Raw genomic sequence first — 22990 nt, forward strand, 5'->3', positions numbered from 1 at the left:
GAACTAATGAGCCTCCTACGCATTGTTATGCAACAGAATGTGTAAATTCTGTAACATGCTGAAAAAGGAAGCGACGGTGAAGTCCCACGCCGGGCTGATCTGTTTGCCACACAATCATCTGAACCTTTGATGATGTTCCAGCAGGCAGAAGAAAGGAAAGGGAGATGTACCATGCTGACATACAGCAAAGCCACCTGAAGTTCTCGAGCGCTTTATTAATTTATTTCTCTATCGCTTCTGCAATGCAGTCGGCTCGGAAAGAGGCTTGACGCAGCGACAATGCAGAGTACGGTTTATCTCAACAATACTTGATAACAAAATAACATCTGCCGATACGGATTCTGAAGATCCAATTCAATTTCTTAACTTTAACTAAGGTTATTAATTCATATAATGATAGTGTGAAAAATTGGTATTATGGTCCGATACCGATTATTGGCCGATATATCGGTGCATAACTACTAAAAAGGGACTGTTTTGATTTCTTGTTGTTCCCAAACGGTACCGTTTAAACCGTGAAAATGATGGAAAGCAAGTTATAACCATGTGATCCACGCAATCATGTCCAGGGAAAGACCTTGAGTGAGGAAACTCATGAGAACGAGGAAAGTCATCTGTGTCAGGACCAGAGGCTGCACCTGGCAGGATACCCATGACTTTTGCATACTCACACGCTTCTATTTAGAACTATTTGACTTTTTCACACACGTCTTTTACAAGATTCTTTGTTTCACAAAAGGGGAAAGCTGCCATTCTCATCTGCACGACACAATCACCAACCATCCTTCAAGGGCACATATAACCCCTGAAGACATGCTAAGATTTTGACCTAAATTCACAAAAATGTTTATTGTTTGCTGTACATTAGACTACGGTAAAAAACATTGTGGGTATTGCACAAACATTCTCAGTATATTTTTGACATTTTTTCAGTGTTCACAGAATCAGCTTGAAATCAATTCAATAAAAAGGACAGTTTAAACTGATTCACTGAAATAAACTGAATTCAATATTTTACTTTTATAAAAAGTTTCCATTTGAATCGGACACTATTAAAGCTTTTGTTTTTGAGCTCATAGAAGCACTGACTGTAGGAAGTCACAACACAAGAAATATCCAATGAAACATTGCTTACAAAATATAATGAACAATTATTTAATAAAACAAAACAAAAAATATTACGGGCTACGGTTTTAAAGCCATATTAGGCTGTTCTGAGCGCAGATATATAACAGCCACATTTGTTCTGGAGATGTGCAATTCAAGTGCGATATTAATTCTCAGAAAATGTATTTATTATCAATATATCAAATCATCGGTTTAAACTCTTGATGATAGAGTCTAGCCATCAGAAAAATATCAGTCTAAACACAAGTTTTCAATTTTAAAAGTGAGAAAAATGTATGAGTTATGGATGTGACAAAAAAAATGTTATACTGTATTTACAGGATTTCTGTGAATTAAAATGTAAAAACCAGAAGCCATAATACTCAACAAATGGAGAAGGGATGACTCTTCATAGAACATCAAATAGTTATTTTATTTTAATGTTCATGTGCCCATTTATGAGGAATTATGAAACGGTTATGCATGTGACAATTCACTAACCTATCGATGAAAATCCATGCTTTAAAAGCAGAAAAAAAGGTTTAGAAACTTTGAGAGACTTCACATGAGTATTTAAATCCGCAAATACTGACATCCGTATGGTGAAAACATTTGGTAAAAAGTAAAAACTTGATTTTTTTCGTCTTAAGATTGGCATGGAACTGCCCAGATACAATTTTAAAATGGTCAGAAACATTAAACACTTATTCAGATGATTCTAAATAAAACTGATAAATAAAAATAATAAGTACTATAAATATAATAGCAAAATTTTCTTTTGTCAATTTTTTACATATTTGCAGCAAAATATTCATCTTTTCAAAATATCACACACCGGTTGACGATGCTACACAGAAAGCACATGTCTGCTAACAAACAGACGTGTCATAACTAAGAGCTCTAGACATTCTTACAGATAGCGTTTCCTTTACAAATGGAAAGCGTGATGACGGGTTGATTGGCCTTCTATGTGAATCATGACCGATCACCTCATGACCTCACAGCAAGAGAGACAAGATGAATGACACTTCGTGCCATACCTTCACCGCTCTGGAGATCAAGTCTCAGCCCGTCAGTCTTACGCCTTTGACTTCGCAGATGATAACTCAGCGCGCGTCCTGTTTCCTCCACTTCACAGCTGGCAGCTCCCTTTACACCGAGCCTGTCTTAAACTGCACACTACATCTTGTTAGCACGCGGCTAGTTAAAAGCGCTATAGGTCTGCTCTGATCTGACAGATAGAGTTATGATTATCGCTCTCTTGCCAGGGCCAAGAAATGTCGTAACTCTGATCTGATCTCTTTAATCTCAACCACAATTTATAAAGAACAGTGAATTCTGAAGATCCAGCAGTTTTGGGTCAGCTCGCTGGCTAATCTGACCAAATGAAGTCTTTGGCCGATAGGGACTCATTAGTCCGACCTCTGATGTCTTTTTGCGGTGTCCATGGAGGCGTTTATTCCTTGTCCATTTCACATTTTATTGGGAGATGGTAAACGGGACGGCGGTCCCTCTTGAAAATGAGGTGTGTTCGTCATCCATTACGCTCGAGGAAATCCTCCCCTAATGTCAGGACACCGACCAAATGAGCTCATTCTGAAACTGATCATTATAATGTAATGAAAGCTGACTGATGGATTATGAACTAAAGGAAAATCCTGATGAGAGGCGCAGAGAATGAAAGAGGAAAAGGTAAGGGTAAAATGAAAGCATTGCATTGTGGGAAATGTGCTGAGCTAGGGGACAATTACTGCAAGCTCAACCCTTCACCTGCGGCCTGCATGGCAATGAGGAGCTGCAGGTATCGATTGGACGCTATTAACATATCCTGCATCTTCAGAGGCTTGTTAAAGCGCCAGCGAATCACAGCGGTTGACACATTTGTGCTGGACTTTCCATCACATACCATATCAAGAAGCGTAAATGATCGAGCATAGGTAACATAAAAAGTTAAAACACACCCTCATGTCAATTAAAACTTGTATGACTTTCTTTCTGCAGAACACAAAAGAAGATACTTTGAAGAATTTTGGTAACCAAACAACATTGGATCTTATTGTATGGACACAAAACCACGAAGACATTTCTTAAAATGTCTTCTTTTGTGTTTTACAGAAGAAAGAGTCATATACAGGTTTTAAACAACATGAGGTTGAATAAATGATGACAGAACTTCGATTTTTGTGTGACCTATCCCTTTAAGGCAGTACAACCTATTGAACAGACTGAACTACCATCCGTCACAGTCTCAGTGTCATTTACATCTAATCCAATATGCAGTCAACCCCATTGGTCAGCAGTCAACAGTTAAGAAAACTGTAGTTAACGTCAGACGTGGAGACTTTTGTTGTATAAGCCGGCAGAGAAGCAAATCACTGTAGCCGACGGAGAGATGAGAACAAAATTAAAGCAAAAACAGTATCCAGGCTAATCCCTTACTGTGCGTTCAGACCGCCGCCGTTGAGAGCGTCAAAGTGGCCGGAAGTCATTCATTTTCAATGTGAGCCGGCGGCGAGGAGCGGCGCGGCGCGTCTTGGCCGTTGAGGGTGTCAAGGAGAGTTGAAATCAGGTCAACTTTATGGTAATGAGCTATGACGCGGTTCGGCGGCAACCAATCAGAACGTAGAAGTCCATCGCTTGAGATGATTCCAGAGAAAGCAGCCCTGTAAACTTTGGTTCCGACCACATTAGTTCCCAAGCAAAATGGAGGAGAAGTTGGTAATTGCTGTGGCGGGTTTCCCAATCCTATACGACGCGTCCCTGTTTGCGTACAGGGACAAAAATAAAAAAAATTATGCGTGGACCAAAGTGTCTGAGATTGTTTGTTTTCCTGTTGAGTTGCTGATGATGTGCATTAACGTTATAATTTTTCTGTAAATAAGCGGGAATTTCATGCTAACTTTAGCTCCAGAGCATGCAAAACAGTGTTACTGCTGCAGAATATTAAATAAACTATTTATATGCAACATATGCAACATCAGAACGCTTGTTTTCCAGCGGGAATGAAATTCATTTGCTCAAAATAACACCGCTTTGACCAACTGCATTAAAGCTAACCTTACACTTCGACCAGGAGAGTTTGTAATGTAGGTTGCACACAAATTAATGTTAATTAAAGACCAAGGCTAGTAAATGTCCCCTATAATGTTGAAATTAGATTAGCACTTAACCATGAACACAAAAGCCACACCACACCACACAAATGGCTTTTAATTGGTTTATTTCGTTAGCAAACGTGTAACTACAATAAAGTTCTTTCCACCGATCAATTTCTTGTGGTCAGTCTGCACAAGATCAACAAGCTTGTTTGCTTGCGGTCCCTTTAAATACAAGATAAGATTTCGATTTACGTCAGAGCGTCAGCGCGCCCAAGACTCTTTCTACAGCGTTGTTGGCAGGGCGGCCAGAGCGATTTTTGACGCTCTCGACGGCGGCGGTCTGAACGCTCAGTTAGTATGATCCAAGTAGGGCTGCAACTAACGATTATTTTGATAATCAATTAGTTGGACGATTTTTTTTTTCTTCAATTAATCAGATATAAATGTAATTACATCTTTTGCTTATGATAAGTAAATCAGATATGGGAAAAGTATACACAACTGAACTCATTAGCCTTCTCCCAAAATGTTGTGAATGTCTCCATAATTAACACACCTGGTGAGTTGATTCAGGTGTGTCATATTAGAAGCAACTGACAATAGTCTCTCCCAAACATGGGAGCGAGGGGAGGGTCGGCCAAGGAAATCATTTTTTGTGCCATGAAAAGTGAGATATTTGTCATTCAAATGTAGTGAAGTACAGTAAAAAGTAAACAGAAAAAGTAATACTTCAGTACAAATACTGTACAAAGTGTACTTAAGTACAGTACTCAAGTAAATGTACTTCGTTACCCACCTCTGAACTAAATAAACCACCAAATCAGGGTATTTAGCCTAATATAATATGTACTTTGCAAAGTGCAAATGCCACAAATTGGGTTTTACTAATATAATCTTTAATTTTGTCATTTAAACACCTCTCCTCTTAAACTTTAAAACTGCGCAGCTTGAAGAGATTCATGCAAAACACGTCTGACTTTAAAACTGCGCAACTTGTGCCGCACGGAGAGACGCAACCACGGAGATACACGTCTGACTTTAAAACCGCGTACCTCGCACAGCACGGAGAGACACGTGTGACTTTAAAACTGCGCACCTCGCGCTGCACTGAGAGACAAGTGTGACTTTAAAACTGCGCACCTCGTGCTGCACGAAGAGACACGTGTGACTTTAAAACTGCGCACCTCGTGCTGCACGAAGAGACACGTCTGACTTTAAAACTGCGCACCTCGCGCTGCACTGAGAGACAAGTGTGACTTTAAAACTGTGCACCTCACGCAGCACGGAGAGACAAGTGTGACTTTAAAACTGCGCATCTCGCGCTGCACGAAGAGACCCATCCACGGAGAGACATGTCTGACTTTAAAACTGCGCAGCTCATGCTGCACGGAGAGACACATCTAAAATGGTAATTTAAAATGTGTTAGAAGACGTGGAAGAAGACGCGCTTGATTTATAACTGCGTGACGTCAAGTGACGTCACAGAACAACTAATCGATAATGAAATTCATTGACAACGAATTTCATTATCGATTATTATCGATTTTATCGATTAGTTGTTGCAGCCCTAGATCCAAGGATTCCCATTCATAGACAATTAATTCAGAATAATGCAAGCTCTCTCAGATGTAGTCAGCCGCTCCCCGTTTCTGTCAGTAGCTAGTAAACTCCTTACATCAGGTGGAAGGAAGTGGATTAGAAATGGTATCTGCTGAATAAATGTTAGAAAAAATATTCTGTATATCCAAATCTGAAATCCTAGTGTTTGCGACTAATGCCACTTCCGTTGAATGTGCACGTTACATTTTGTCAGATTTGACGTTTGCTTCATTTTTTTATGTGTATGTGAGCATCGCATTGCGAAATATTGCAATACCTCTCCTGGCCTACAGGGGTCCGTAAGGAGCATTTATGCAGGTTCGAGGGTGGCGAATGAAACAGCAGAACAACAGCAACAACAATGGAGGAGAGGGACTATATATCTATACTGTTTGACTATAGTATTATGTGGGTCTAAAATGTGAATAAGGCAAAGGACTCATAAAAAAGCTCTGAGGTTCGAACGTTCTGACAAGCAAAGTGAAACGCGCAAATGACTGACGCTCCCAGGACACGGTCACCACCTGGTGGTTTAACTAATTACTGCAAGAAATGGGAACGCGCATGTGCGACCTGCGCGTACGGTAGGGCTGTCACTATTATTAAATAATCGTCTCATCGCGATTGTTTGACCTCATTGCGATGGTTTCGGATCATCGAAATTATTGCACATCTCTATAGAAGACACTAGGGGGAGCTGTAGTGCATCTGCATATTGCATATTTTATTGTATATATTGTAACTAAAGCATGGTAATACTTGTAAAATGTACCACCACAACACAATCACTTAAAAAAAAAACTAAAGCATATACCATAAAAATAACCTGCAGTACAATTTAATACTATTTCAGTGTGAAAACCAGTCTACCAAAATCTCATTAACATAGAAGTACACTTTTATTGTAGTCTTGCAAGTGAGAAAAAAAACAGACTAGAAGCTTTTCTATGACTGATAGCATTTTAATGGTGGCTTAAATTCACTCCTGATCAATTTACTTAATTTACAAGTATTTGGCGGTTGTATTACTGACAGGTAAAAGCCTAAACCTTAAGTATGATGACCCAATTTTTTCCTATGTATTTCCAAGAAAAAGAACATAGTCTTTATATTCAGAACAATATGGTCGTTTCAAAGCTGAATAAAAAATGTATGAGAATTAAAAGTCAAAGCTCTAAAACAGACAATTAATCGTCATAATCGCAATGATTTATTAGACAATTAATCGTCAGCCAAATTTCATAATCGTGACAGCCCTAGTGTACGGTGTATGCAAGATAACAAAAATCCGGCGGTGCGCATACTATTCTGATGACGAAATCTGCGTCATGCGTATTGTATGCTGTCCCTCGTGTACACATATGAAGGAACCATACTTCAGCCTTAAATCGCAGAAATCTATAACAGAGACAGAATAATCCTTAAAAGCATTGGCAAAACCGCAACAGAAAGTCCTTAAAAGCCGAATTCACTATTTAATTGTCTTTTTCGAAAGGCATTTTACTATTACAAACATAGTTTTGGCTTCATCCTGTTAACCACAATCTTATTCATCCCTACCTCATTTCCTAGTGTCGGCTGGGCAGGGTGCCAGCTAAATTCCGAGTCGGAGGGAATGGAAAGAAACTACACACTAGGGCTGCAGGATTTATCGCAATTCCCATTCAAATCACAATTAAACCGATGTGGCTATCATGATTGTGAAATAGCAAAGACTGCGATTATATTTTATTCACAGCTTGTTCGTGAAGCACGGCTCTGTGATCAGTGGAAAATGCTGCTGTTCTTCTGTGGAGCATTGGCTTTTCTGAGAGAGCGCCCTCTGGCTTTCGGATGCAGCTGCATACGCATTTATCCATACTTAACTGACAAACTACGCATAAAAAAAATAAATAAATACATAAATAAAAATAAAAATCGCAGCCAACCGCCAAATCACGTGCGGTTTCTTTTCGATTAATCGGCAGCCCTACTACACAAGAATTGCAAAGCATCAAGAGGGGCACAAACGGTTTAATAATAAATAATTAGTACACGAAAACATATGTATAAATACATATCAAGTAAGCCCTCTGAGGTAAAATACAGAAAACAAGGATGCTTAAATATTCATAAACGCCAGCGAGCACAACGCAGGATGCTTGAAGCCAGGCTGGAGAAAGTTTCCTCTTTGGAGAGCAGAGGGAGAGGTGGGAGGATTTATGTACATCTTAAGGCTGATCGCCACTGTAAAAGCGCTGATGCTACATAGCCTGCACCATTTCATCACAATTTATGGGAGGTTTTCATCGGCCATCCGAAAAGCTAACAAAGGGGCCGCACGATTCCTGTTGACACTAAATCTTAGTTCACGATTTCTTTTGAAGTTTCACATTAAGCCTGCCTCAAACTACAGGATCCTCTGCCAGATTTGACCCAGATTTTCCCTCCCGAGAATGTCTTAAAAAATCTTATCCATGGCCTCGATCAGATCAGATGTTCGGTCCAGATTATCACGTAATGTGAGGCATTCACAGATCAAATCGTACACCTCCCGATCTGCTCTGAGAAAAATCGGGATGACCCTGATCATATCAAACATGTTTGATATTTAGGATTCAATCGGGATGATGACGTGTGTACTTTCACAACAGCCAATATGAGTCAAGACTGCAAAATGACGGAGTTGATGCTGCAGTGACATGGATAGCAGATATGTAGGAACATCTTGTTAAAATGTAAACTGACCAAATACCTCTATAATGCGTCCTTTGAGTTCTATTTTTAACATAGACGTTAATACGAGCTGCTGCTGCTACTTCTTGTTGCAGCAGCAACGTTAAGGTGCATTATCGCCACCTACTGTGTTAGAGTGTGAACCAGAAATATATCCCACCCAAATATATACAGTATATATACATTCTCTTAATCAACTTTGCCCTTTTCAAATAATAAAACAAACTATCCGTTCCAATTGTAATTATATTCTTTAGGTTTATTTCTTACACTGCAAACTTTCTAGGTTCCCTCTTCAAAATTTCCGGGTCTTCAAAATCCTTAGGACCATAGACATAATAGACGCTGCATTGGTCGCTTCGCACCGTTGCTTGCTGCGATACGTCAACGGCGCAGCCATATTAGGTAAGGCAAAAACCCACTAAACCAATAGAAGTGAATGGGAAAGCTGAGCTTTTTCAGTATTAAAAGCACTATCGTGTTTACATTTCTAAACAAATTTTAATGGTTTATAATATATGTTGAGTACAAATTTACCATGTCCCTAGTTGTCTCGATAGTAACTTTAAAATGAATCGTTGTCATAAGGAATTGTGAAATATCCATTAATTGTGCATGTTATTCAGGAGAATACACCTAGATGGCACCATGTTCTGTGATTTGTTCTACAGCCTATACAAGACAAGCAAAAGAACAAAACAACCACATGTTGACAGTTGAAGTATCAGTATCAGTCGAAAATAGAATGCAGACATTGGCATGCAGACATGAGTTGTATTTAAATCATCGAACGAAACACCCAAGGTAATAATTTTATTTACATAACATCTAAAAATAAATAAAGTTTTCACTGGGGTAATTGCTTTTTTGTCATCCTTTTAGACATTTTCAAAGATAAAAGATGTTTTTTGATAAACCCGGTAAAACAGTTACAGCAGTAAAACATGTATGTGATAAACAAACAACCCTGACCTGCATTATAAATAGTATGAAATAGCAGTATATAGTAATATAGTAAAGTTTTGTTTTTACCCAGTATTTTAAAGTGTTCTAATTAGGGCTGTCACGATTATGACATTTGATTGACGATTAATTGTCTAATAAATCATTGCGATTATGGCGATTAATTGTCTATTTTGGGGCTTTGGCGATTGTGGCGATTAATTGTCTGTTTTTGAGCTTTGACATTTAATTCTCATACATTTTTGATTCAGCGATTGAAACGACCATATTGTTCTGAATACAAGACTATGTTTTTTTCTTGGAAATACATCGGAAAAAATTGGGTCATCATATATTTAAGGTTTAGGCTTTTACCTGTCAATAATACAACCACCAAATACTTGTAAATTAAGTAAATCGATCAGGTGTGAATTGAAGCCACCATTAAAATACTATCAGTCATAGAAAAGCTACTAGTCTGTTTTTTTCTCACTTGCAAGACTACAATAAAATTTTACTTGTGTGTTAATGAAATTTTGGTAGACTGGTTTTCACACTGAGATTTTCTTAAATAATATTAAATTGTACTGCAGGTAATTTGTATATGTTTTAGTTTTTTTTTTTTAAGTGATTGTGTTGTGGTGGTACATTTTACAAGTATTACCATGCTTTAGTAACAATATATACACTAAAATATGCAGATACACTACAGCTCCCCCTAGTGTCTTCTAAAGAGATGTGCAATAATTGCGATGATCTGAAACCATCGCGATGAGGTCAAACAATCGCGATGAGACGATTATTTAATAATCATGACAGCCCTAGTTCTAATCATTTGCATTTCATCTACCTTAAATTTATCCCTCTAGTGAAGTATACACAATTACAAGCAAATTATTATTACGTCTAAATGAACGCTTGAAAACCACTAGATGTCCTCATTACCGTTTACTTCCAGTTCTTGGTGAGCGGATGATGTGATGCGTGCGTCCACTGGTACGATAACCTTAATATTTTCCTGTAGTTTGTGATGCGCCAAGAGTTTTAAATCTTTTAGTATGAGCATGTTTAAGATTTTAAATATGAGAATCTGTCAAGATTCTCCTTATGTGTGTACTGCAACCAGATTTCTTATTCGGTCAGGATTTTAAAAATGCATGTGTGCGTGCGACACACGCATGTGTCTATTATGTGGCAGAATGACAACATGAATCGGTACTACCGTACCTCACTTTTCACACCTGAAACTTACCTTTTTTCTTTCATTTATGCTTTTTTTAGTTCAAAGAAACAAAAGAAATGCAAAAACAACACAGTCTGTGTGCTTAAGCACTAATGCATGACAACTAATGCATGCCTTGGCTGGCAAAGGCAGGCCGGTTCATCCAAACAAAGGGAAACCTTGTTTTCTGATGAGGCAGCATTTTGAGGTTGTGTTTGTACATATAAAGATTTGTAGTGCAGTAGCTAGCTACTCGCGCTAATTGGTCTTGAGAGCAGAAAAGATGGAGGGAAACACAAAGAGACAGAGACAGAAAGAAAAGGTTCTCTTTCATTTTCTAATTGACTGGTTTGTCTTGCACCAAATGAACTCCATCTTCATCCTGTGACTTCAAGGCATGTGAAGTGAAAAGCAGCTTACAATGTAACAGAGACTCGGGTGATGTTACCTTGTGCGTTAAGTCAAAAAAGCCCACAAAGTCTCCAATCTCCCACAAATACATTCCTTAGATACGTCTTTGCTCCCTTCACTGCAAAGTCTATGAGATTTTTACATGCATTCAATCGTCCACCAAACTGAAAACTATATTCTTTTCAACACCTCTCCACTAACCAAACAATTTGTACATTTTCAAGAATATTATTAATCGATTACCATTAAAATGATCGACCAATTAATCGATTAAACATTAATATCACAATACTCATATAGAGCTCAACAGAATCAAATCCACATAATAGAAACATTTGCAACATTAGATGATGTTCATTATCGTTTAAAAGTTCAGGGTCACTTGACTGAACTTTTTTCATGATGATGAAAACCTATTGATCTAAAAGCGTATGTCTGATCGGTTACAATTTGCTTGGAAACTTATCTGACTTAAGCATCAAATGATTTGTTTTGCTGTTTTTCACCATCTGTTTGTAGGTTTACTGAATGCATTTAAATCATAAGCTTAATCGATTAAAATGTAAGAATGTCAGTAACCAAACAGACCTCATCCACCATTGACTCCTACAGTATTTATTTTCCCTACTATGGCAGTAAAAGGGGGATGAGATCTGCTTGTTTACTGACATTCTTACAAATATCTTTCTTTGTGTTTTTTGTTTTGGTCTTTCAGAACAAATATATTTATACAGGTTTGGAACAACCTGAGTGCCAGTAAATGATGACAGAATTTTCATTTTTGGGTGAACTATCCCTTTAAAATATGTATTTGCATCTGAGTACTCGTGTTCTCGTGCCCATACCTAACCTGTAACTCCAAATCTGATGTAATACGTTTTATAAAAAGAATAGGAATGAAATCACTAAATGAAACATTTGCTTGAAATAGTTATATGGTGGAGCCAAGTGAAAATATTTTTCTGCAATGTGTGGCAAAAATCCAACTTCAGCTTGGCTGATTAAACAGAACTTTGAAAGAAGGTCTGTGGTCATGTGGTGCGGTGGTTAAAGAACTGATCCATAATATTCTATGCCTCGGTTTCACAGACAAGGCTTAAAGCTAGTCCCAGACTAAAAGGAATTTTGAGCTGTCTCAACTGAAAATATCTTGCCCTGACATATCTTAAAATATTGTTTTGTCTCAAGATGCACATCGGTAATGTTGTTTTTATGGCATTTTAATAAAAGCGACTTAAATAGCCTAAATTAACTAAGGCATAGTCCTGACTTAGGCTAAGCCTTGTCTAAGAAACCGGGCTTATATTATGGTAATTATAAGTATCCATGATATCCCCAATTCTTTATTTTTATGGTAAACATTTCTTCCCCGACATATCAACTGAACATTTATCCACGCTTCGATCAATCAAGGCTTCATGTTGTAGGATGAACCCTGGCATGACTGGCTGCCAATGCGCTATAGTGTCAGAGGTCTGGAGGGTTGGGCAGCAATGAAACCAGTCACAGATGGATCAGACAGCTGAACGCAGCCGTAACGAGTGATCTGGGCCAAACCATTCCGACATAAAGCTAACCAAGTCATTTCTTTTTTATGACACAAAACCTGTTTTAAGAGGGCATTAATTCTAAGAGAGCTGGAAAAAAGATGCAGAGATGGCGTACGTATCGGTCACATTCATGATGTGCAACTGGACAGGGGCAAACTGACAAGAGGGATGTTAAAACCTGGTCTAGGCTACCAGTTAAGATTGGAAGCGTGCAAACAGTACCAGGGAACTGAGGCCTGAAATAACCCATTAAAACGGATCAAAATAGCTGCATCATTAGAGTAAAAATGTGACACAGTTGTGCGAGTGATTCTCTGCGTAGTGCAGAGTTTCTTTGTAACACGTGACTGGGGCATTGCAAATAGTTAAACTGTTAACAGTCATTACTGTGCTAGTGTGAACTGGGAGACAGGCATACAGCGTCTTTTGCAAATCTGGATACAGCACATTATCCTCAGCACACAAAGGCGTGAGAGAGAGAAACAAATCGAGCGAGAGGGAGATGCTAAATATAGCTCTCCCGTTGTCGCCGTTGGGTTCAGACACCGAGAACTAGCGTTCTCACAATGCAGATATCAGAGGATGATGTTTAGGGAAAACTTTAGCGCCGTCGTGCCGTTATGGGACATACAGCTGGAGAACATCAATTTACACAACAACAATTTTGTAGAGTTTGTGGGTAGGTCTCTGAGGATACGAAGATAGTCCAAAAATGAAAGCAGGTGTACCTACCTGGCTTTCCATACCGTAAACTAAATTAGATACTATGTTGGAGTAAAGAGCTTTTATTCCCATTTTTGAGAAACTACCTACTTTTTCGTTCTGTTCAGCAGTTCTACCAATGCTTTAAGAAAGCAGTTTTGTATGACAAGCAAAGTGTGCTTTGCACAAAAAGAGTTCACCCTCATGTCATTCCAAAACTGTATGACTTTCTTTCTTCTACAGAACACAAAAGGAGATATTTTGAAGAACATTGGTAACCAAACAACACTAAACCCCATTGACTTCTATTGTATCAAAATATCTTATTTTGTGTTCCACAGAAGTAAGAGTCATATACAGGCTTTGAACGACATGAAAGTGAATAAATGACAACAAAATGTTTATTTTATGGTCCCTTTAATGTGGCATATTTCCAAGTGAATACATGGGAAGTGAAAGTTGGAAATAATTTATGGCAGGACATGATTGTATTTACCAGCCTACATTTTATTGAATAATATGAAAAAGTGTTTTATTTAAGATAATGTGCCTTGATAAATTGTGCAAAATAATCAATTAGCATGTATTAAGAGAGTCAACAAGGTCATGTTTGATATCATGTTGCCTTTATGAGGCTAACCATCTGACAGCTTTGTGTTAGCAAAGCCAGACACAGCCACAAACTGCAGAAAACACTGGACAGTGTAAACAAATGCTCAGAGAAAACACTGCGTATGTTGAATGAAAGCCAAAAGAAGAGGATGGAAAAGATCTGAATCTCTCTCATAAACGCACACACAACCTCTGGATCTGGCATCAAACTGCAACATGTAGTAGATGATGACTTCAAAAATGGAGAAAGATGTGTTTGAAAGTGGTGACGATGAATGAAAGCACATTACAGAAGCACGTGAAACAGCTATTCAAGCAGGAATTCTCGCAGCAAGTCATTGCATGGGGGTAGTGGGGGGTCCCCGGAGAACTAGCAGCATCCTCCACATACGCACCACTGTGACATCATCAACTCTGCAGATTTACAGACCTAAAGCAACCCTGACCATTTGAAAGCTACATCAATTTTGCGCAACTGTTGCGACACTTGCTGTACTGCGTTTAAGTACTTAGCATCCAACATCCCGTCATTCTGCATTCCGTAACGCAGGACCACGTCTGGCCAACTCAAATGAAACTAAACAGACGTACACAAAACAACTACAACAGGTTCATGAACAGACTACGGTACTTACATCTGCTCCTTAGATCAACTCAGAAGAATCGCCGGCATATTTGTAACTCTTCGGTCGTGCACATGATCCAAACATAGGGTCCAGCAGACCTGCGTACATACTGGCTACGCTCCAATGCTCACACTGAACCTGACTGATCACCGAGAGATCCCCAACTCATTCGGCACAAGGCGGGGGAGGGCAGGAGATAGTGCGGAGAAAGGGGGAAGGGAAAGAGAGGGGTACAACATAAAGAAAGAATCTAAACCATGTCCGGCAGAGTACACCGTCCAATCACTTTTCAAAAGAGATCAGGTGCATCCAACGCATCAACAATCCAGTGACAAGCATCTCAACGCATGTTAAGGTAATCCACTTCCTGGCTCAGTCCTGAAACACCGGTAAAGTTGCATTTTTCCATCAGCATCATCTTCTCTGAGATCTCTTCCACCAAACAGCATTCAAGTAAATCCCATTAGCCTGCCAATGTTTTACGAGCCAGTAAGCGTGTGTGTGGTGAGCTGCAGTCGTGCTTTATTGTAGAACTGCTCTGCTCGGTAGGAGCGCAGATCCATCTGCAGTATAAAGTGCTGTATCGGTCTTAACCCTTTCAGTGCCCAAGGGGGGAAACAAGACTCCAAAATGCCTCTAGCACTCCACTAGCTGAGATCCTGACCCTGAAGGATGCCATAACACAAAACTACTAATAAATGTCGGTATAATGCTGCATAAATTAGTTTCCAACTTAATCTTGCATGGCTTCTATTGGAAATTCTTTATAAAAATAACTAGCTATGTTGTGTCTAAAAAGCCTATTACTTAGGGATGGGCACGAGTACTCGATTACTCGTGATAATCCATTACCGCGGTTAATCGCATTACCGAATACCGGCACGTCTATTTGGGGTACATTTTACTTTTTGATTAATGTTTGTGTTTCTGAGGCTCTAGATTACATGCAGCTACTATCACTCGTAGCAAAAAACAGCGGTGGATGGTGTTACAGTTATATCGTAATTTGTATCGTTATTGCAACAAATACCAGAAAATACCGTGATAGAGTTGTAGGGCCATATCGCCCATCCCTAGTAAACAGGGTCTGCAAATGGCTATACAGAGGTGAAAGTTACAGACTGCAGCTTTAATAATAACTTCTTGTTTATGGGGCTGTTGTATAAAACAAAATCTTTTATCAGATGTGCTCAACCGTGGCTTCCTCTAAATTTGATGTGTTGACACCAACTCAAAGCTTTCTAAAAATGATGGCTGTCAGAAGTATGTGCAACAACTTTGGTGCGCTGTCACAATGGAATGCTCTGGCCTGGAGTGCCGACAGATTCCACTTACATTTTACTTCCATTCCTCATTCAATACTAATAAGTACAGGCATAACATAGTGAATTTAAGGAGTGCTATTTGAAGCCCAACCAGTTAGTTTTGTGTTCTTAGCATATGGCTTTTGTCAGCATTTAATTACTAGACTAAACATGAGGGTGTCCTAAAGGACACATTTGTGTTCATACTTTGTGTCCAATTTAAAATGTAATTTGCGTATCTATTTTGATTTGACTCTAATTTCAGATAACTGGCGGTGGGTTCTAGTGTGATCAACAACATCAGAATTCAAGCGACTTCTCCTCATGTACTACAGTGATAGTAGTATCTAGGGCTGTCGCGATAAACCGATGATAAATATCATGTGATTTATGCACAGCTTTTGAGTAAAGTACGGGAAAATGCTGCTGCATCCGAAAGCCAGAGGGCGCTCTCGTGCGGCAACTCCAATTACGCACTGCAGAAGAAGACCATAACGCAGTCTAGAATCTAGGCAATGCCTATGGACATCTTTTTATCACTGTTACTCAAGTCTCATCAGGTATTTTTATGATAATAACGTATATTTATAATGATCAATTTTGACGGGTGTTGCTTTTTCAAATGCACATTATAATAGACTCAAACTCGCACTTCTTTTAGATCGAGAAGCATTTCCTACCGATTCCAGAGACATGCTTCACAGACAAGCTACGCATTAGGGCTGCAACTAATGATTATTTTGATAATCGATTAGTTGGTCGATCTTTTCTTCTTCTTCGATTAATCGATTAATCGGATATAAATGTAATTACATCTTTTGCTTATGATAAGTAAATCAGATATGTGAAAAGTATACACAACTGAACTCATTAGCCTTCTCCCAAAATGTTGTGAATGTCTCCATAATTAACACACCTGGTGAGTTGATTCAGGTGTGTCATATTAGAAGCAACTGACAATAGTCTCTCCCAAACGTGGGAGCGAGGGAGGGTCGGCCAAGGAAATCATTTTTTTGTGCCATGAAAAGTGAGATATTTGTCATTCAAATGTAGTGAAGTACAGTAAAACAGTTGGGGCAGTTGTGGCCTAATGGTTAGAGAGTCGGACTCGTGACCAGAAGGTTGCCGGTTCGATTCCCAGGGCCGGCGGGTAACAACTGAGGTGCCCTTGAGCAAGGCACCTTACCCCTACTTGCTCCCCGGGCGCTGCAGTGATAGCTGCCCACTGCTCCGGGGGTACGTGTGTTCACTACTCTCTGGATGGGTTAAATGCAGAGGTCACATTTCGTTGCCTTGTACCTTCGTACATGTGCAATGACAATAAATTGAATCTAAATCTAAAAAAAAAAATCTAAATCTAAAAAGTAAACAGAAAAAGTAATACTTCAGTACAAATACTCAAAAAGTGTACTTAAGTACAGTACTCAAGTAAATGTACTTCGTTACCCACCTCTGAACTAAATAAACCACCAAATCAGTATTTAGCCTATTATGTACTTTGCAAAGTGCAAACGCCACAAATTGGGTTTTACTAATATAATCTTTAATTTTGTCATTTAAAACACCTCTCCCCTTTAAACTTTAAAACTGCGCAGCTTGAAGAGATGCATGCAAACACGTCGACTTTAAAACTGCGCACCTCGCGCTGCACGGAGAGACGCAGCACCGAGAGACACGTCTGACTTTAAAACTGCGCAACTGTGCCGCACGGAGAGACACGTCTGACTTTAAAACGCGTACCTCGCGCTGCACGAGAGACACGTGTGACTTTAAACTGCGCACTCCGCTGCACGGAGAGACCATCCACGCGAGAGACCACGTCTGACTTTAAAACTGCGCAACTCAGTGCTGCACGGAGACACATCTAAAATATTGTAACAAAGTTCAATGTAGGGAAGGAAGGAGGCGGGAACCGGCGAACATTTAAACAATAAACTTTAATCAAAAATAAACAAACAATAACACGGAAGTAAAAGGCCGGCAGCCACCTCACGGTCGACTGCCGGCCACACAAACATAAATAAAACTTAACATTTCCGGGCCCGGTCCTCTCTCGTCGGCAGTCCCGTCGCTCGTCTCTTATGCTCCCTAGCTCCCCGTGAGGCATGCGGGACCGGTGCGCGTACAGCTGATACTCATTATCACTCACGCCACCGGCCCCGCCTTCCTGCCCCACGGCTCTCGTCCCGCCTTCCTCGCTACATACCCCCATCGCCCCTCACAGGCCGGGGGGTACCACCGCGCCTGTGCTTACTCCCCCCGGGGGGCCCCCCCTTGAGAGCCCCAGCGCCTGGGGGTACGCACCGACGAGACGAGAGAACGGAGCCGGGAGCACCCCGAGCGACAGGGACGAGAGAGGGGAGAGAGGAAAAAAAAATAGTCCGGTTCCCCACACGCCGTCGCTCGGTCCTCAGCCAGCCGAGAGGCTCTTCCTCGCGGTGCTATGCTGTGGTGCTGGACGTTCGGTGGACGGCCCGATCCTCCTCCGCCTCCTGGCGGCCGGCGATGGCTTCTGGCTGAGGGCAGCCGGCACTCCCGAGCTCCCTCCATGGCCGCCATCCCACCTCGTCCCAGGAGCACGGCCGCGGGCTCTCCGTCCCCACCGAATCCCATCGTTCCAGCACCACGATCTCGGGCAGCCGCTGGCGGACGCCCTCGTCCGCGCTGCCCGAACTCCTCAGCACCGCGAGGCCGCTCGGCGGCGAGGGCTCTTCGACAGCATGTCCCTCCTTCCTCCCGGGTTTCGGCACAATGTAACAAAGTTCAATGTAGGGAAGGAAGGAGGCGGGAACTGGCGAACATTTAAACAATAAACTTCAATCAAAAATAAACAAACAATAACACGGAAGTAAAAGGCCGGCAGCCACCTCACGGTCGACTGCCGGCCACACAAACATAAATAAAACTTAACATTTCCGGGCCCGGTCCTCTCTCGTCAGCAGTCCCGTCGCTCGTCCTCTTATGCTCCCTAGCTCCCCGTGAGGCATGCGGGACCGGTGCGCGTACAGCTGATACTCATTATCACTCACGCCACCGGCCCCGCCTTCCTGCCCCACGGCTCTCGTCCCGCCTTCCTCGCTACAGTCATTTTAAAAGGGAAGAAGACGCGCTTGATTTATAACTGCGTGACATCAAGTGACGTCACAGACCAACTAATCGATAATGAAATTCATTGACAACTAATTTCATTATCGATTATTATCGATTTTATCGATTAGTTGTTGCAGCCCTACTACGCATTAAAAAAAATATCGACACATTGCATATCGCAGCCAGCTCGATTTCAATAGGATTTAGTGGTATCGCGATAAATTGTCGTGCAGCCCTAGTAGTACCATATGGTGGGTTAATAGAAGGATGAAATAAAGATGATCATCCTCATTCACACACGTTGAGTACAACAACTAGACATCCCAATTTACACATGCACAGGACAAACATCTTCATACTGCCAGCTTGGTGCACCCTGTTTTGCAAGCAGTCTGGCAGCGTTCTGACACCTACATCAATACTAAAGAAACCAACGTAGATATGCTGAAAAAGGACTACACTAACAGGACACACTGTACTGAGAAGATTGATTTTAAATAACAGTGCAGATAGTTGCTCCTAAAAATCAGACTTGCAAATCAGAAGTGCCTGCAGTGCGAATTGTTTTTTCCTGGTTGCAACAAATTACTGCATTGGAGCAATTACGGACAGCTTTTTCACACTGATTCTAGAGCAGTTTTGCCTACTTTATAGTGGTCTATGTAGCCGTCAATTAAATGTGGACATGACCTAATTCTACTATGACTACTGATTGTGGGTATTATCAGGACTAGTACTGTCCAAGGTAAAAAGTCACTATTTAAGCTACATGGCTTAGGCTAAGGGATAAACATTGAAGAAGAAGCTACATGGTAAATAAGGTGTGAAATTGAAATCTTTTTTTTAGGTCCATTCAAGTGCTGCAAAAATGAAAGGAAATATGCATGAAACGAGCAGGTTGAAGAGCAATATCTGAATGTCTGCATTGTAATAGGACAGTGAAAAAATCAAGATACAATACAATGACTGTTCACAATGAGCTATCGAAGATTATCGCTTCACAAAAATCAAATCCCGTTGAAAAAACGTTAGGGATGTAACGATTCAGTGCGAGCCGGTTGAAAATTGATTATAATACGTGACGATTCAAGTTGTTTGAGATGTTAAATAAATCACGATACATGTTTTGAACAGCAGTGGCAAGTTGCATTCGAAAATTTCAGGAAAAGCATAGATAAAGTCTTTGTTTATATTAAAGAGACTTGTATTATTCATTTTTTATTTGATTTGGAATTTGTTTTAATATTGCAATTTAGTTTTGTTATTTGACATAAAATATATTTTATTTTACAAAGAAATGTGCAGCATTTGAAAAATAATAAAAGGGCAGTTGTTCATTTCTAATTTGTCCCAACTCATTTTGAAAATAAATCGTGAAAACGTCGTATTGTGAGATCAGTATCGTGATTCACACCGCATCATGAGCTGAGTGAATCATTACATCCCTAAAAACGTCATTTTGCACTGTTCAATCCACAGGTGCTGATAGAGCTTTAAAGGGGTCATATGACACGGCTAAAACTAATATTATCGTTTGTTTTAGCTGTAATGCAATGTGTATACATGATTTAAGTTTCAAAAACGCGGTATTTTCCACATACCGTGCATGTTTGTATCTCCTCGCCTCTCTGAAACGAGCAGATTTTTTACAAAGCTCATGGCTCTGAAAAGCGAGATGTGCTATGTTTGGCCAGTTAACCAGTGTGTAGTGATTGGTCGAATACTGCAAGCATGTGACGGAAATGTAACGCCTCTTACCATATTTGGAACATCAGGTTCCAAAGCAATAGTACTGACAAGTACGCCCACCTTACTTGCGTATACATTTGGGCGGTCTTAGTCAAATCATACCACGAACTGACGTAGATTTGTGGGGGTGTGGTTACACGAGGGGTTTCAGGCAGGTCTGGGTGAGCATTCACTTTTAGATAGAATGCATCTTTTGTTCCGCCGCTTTAATTTTTGCAATTTTACGTGTCTAATACATGAATGGGCAACTTATAACACACCAAAGACACAGAAAAACACATATTCGCGCCATATGACCCCTTTAAAATACAGTTAAAAACTTTATCGACAATAAAGGCTACTGTGCTATGTTCTAGTAACTGCATTGTAGGTAAAATGATCTGGTCCCAAACCAGTAGGGGTGGGAATCGTTTGGTCCCTCACGATTCGATTCAGAATCGATTCTTGATGTACTAATTCGCATATTTTCTGATTTACTAGTGTTGGTACTTTGGCGAACTACTCTTAGAACTGTCACATATTGTATTTTAATACAACTGAGTGCCCATTAAAGCCATTCTCATTGAAGTATTCTGCTGTCAGACATTAAAACAAGTACATAATAGTAATTAAACGCGACTCATTAGTGCTGTAAGTTAAACGACAGTCACTTCCACGCATTGCCACATCGTATGACAAAATCATCATACACATACATTAAAAGAGTGGCTGTTTTACCAATATTAGTGTATTAGTCCCGTGCAGAGCACCCAGCGCGTCCGTCTGGCTAACAAACTATGCAGATTTACAGAAGTATGTTCTGTAAGTTTAACTGACAGGTTTTGGGAAACACTATTTTGCACTTACTGACAAGTCAGCTGCGGTATAACGTTAGTAAATTGAATGCGCTGTTTTTCCCTGCCGCTCACTCACTGCACAGATCAGATGCAGAGAAAGACCATCCTAAAAATTAATTTCGTTTTATATTGCAGTTTAGTCCTACAGGGTTGAATGTATTTGGTTTTCTCTCTTTTCTCTATTGCTCCTATATGCTCCGCTGTGTTTGCGTGTAAAAGGTCCGGGTGCTGCACCGCTCTTGCAGTTGACTTCCACCTTATTTGCTCCAAAGACGTCATGTTATTATATTAAGAAAATAAAATAAAAAAATGTTTATTTTCAAATAAATTTTTGTTTTTTATTTGTGAATCGATTCGAATCGCTAGCAGATTGAACCGATATTCATAAAGAAAAAAATGTTCTCCCACCCCTACAAACCAGCTACTATCAAAAGCTGTCGATCAAGACCGGCATCTGCAACCTCTGAAGGACTTCTTTGGGGCAAAAAAGAAGGGAAAACGTGACACTAGCGAAGCTGTATCAAAAAGCTATAAAAAGCTCAAGGTTGCTGACTCTACAGTATTATAAAGAGCCCATAGGTAATGATTAGAGCTCAGGTTTCACCGGGACCAAGAGGACAGTATGGATGCTGTAGTTCATTTCCTTTGAATGACCTCTGCAAGTGACATTCACAAAGGATAGCACTATTCCAATTCAAGGAAATCAGAGGGTGTGACGTATTTTTATACAAAAGGAACAATGTTAGGAAAAAATATTCAAGGCAAACATTTGCTGTTGCAGCCTATCAGTGCTAATCCACCTTACCTTTTACAACTCTTTATCATTTTTACAACTGTTCAAGGCTAATGTGGCTCAAGGATCTCATGTAGGGCAGTTATCTGGAGGCAGTTATTTTAAGTTCTCAGCTGGTATAAGAGGGGAGACAGGGAATCTCTGATGATGACCAGACCACCGGCCACGTCACACTTGTGCCTGAAGGATCGTGTCACGGGTCACTCACATCCTGTCATTCCGCTGTGACATGGCTAACTTTAGATCAGCCTCGTAATGGAATAGGATGCTTTGACAGAAAAACAGACACAAACTGCTCAACAACACAAAGAGATCAACCACTAACTAGCTAATCTCAAGATAATCTTTTTGTCCAGGTTATTATAGATAACTAAACTGAAACCATTAAAATACTTGAAATCAAATATCGGCCCATAAATATTATTTGAAAAACTGAAAAAAATTATTCAAAACATTGAATAAGTTGAGACCATACAATTATTAACTGCAAATAAATAAAATCTAAAACAAAATAAAAAATCATAACAAAAAAGAAAGAAATAATGACAAAAGCACATAACAGATTTGCTAAAAAAAAACTAAAATTAGAATTTTTTCTCCATTTTTAAAAGTGACAAATCTAGCTCTATACAAT

The 22990-nt window shown here is 40.0% G+C and overlaps 1 protein-coding gene across 9 annotated transcripts in view; it reads right to left on the minus strand.

Annotated features, from left to right (window-relative positions):
• The window catches only part of tjp1b (tight junction protein 1b), a 92759-nt gene that overhangs the window by 25695 nt on the left and 44074 nt on the right, over positions 1-22990 (minus strand). The window lies entirely within an intron of this gene.

Source organism: Triplophysa rosa, linkage group LG3 (assembly GCF_024868665.1).
Source record: "Triplophysa rosa linkage group LG3, Trosa_1v2, whole genome shotgun sequence".
NCBI classification, from domain to species: domain Eukaryota; kingdom Metazoa; phylum Chordata; class Actinopteri; order Cypriniformes; family Nemacheilidae; genus Triplophysa; species Triplophysa rosa.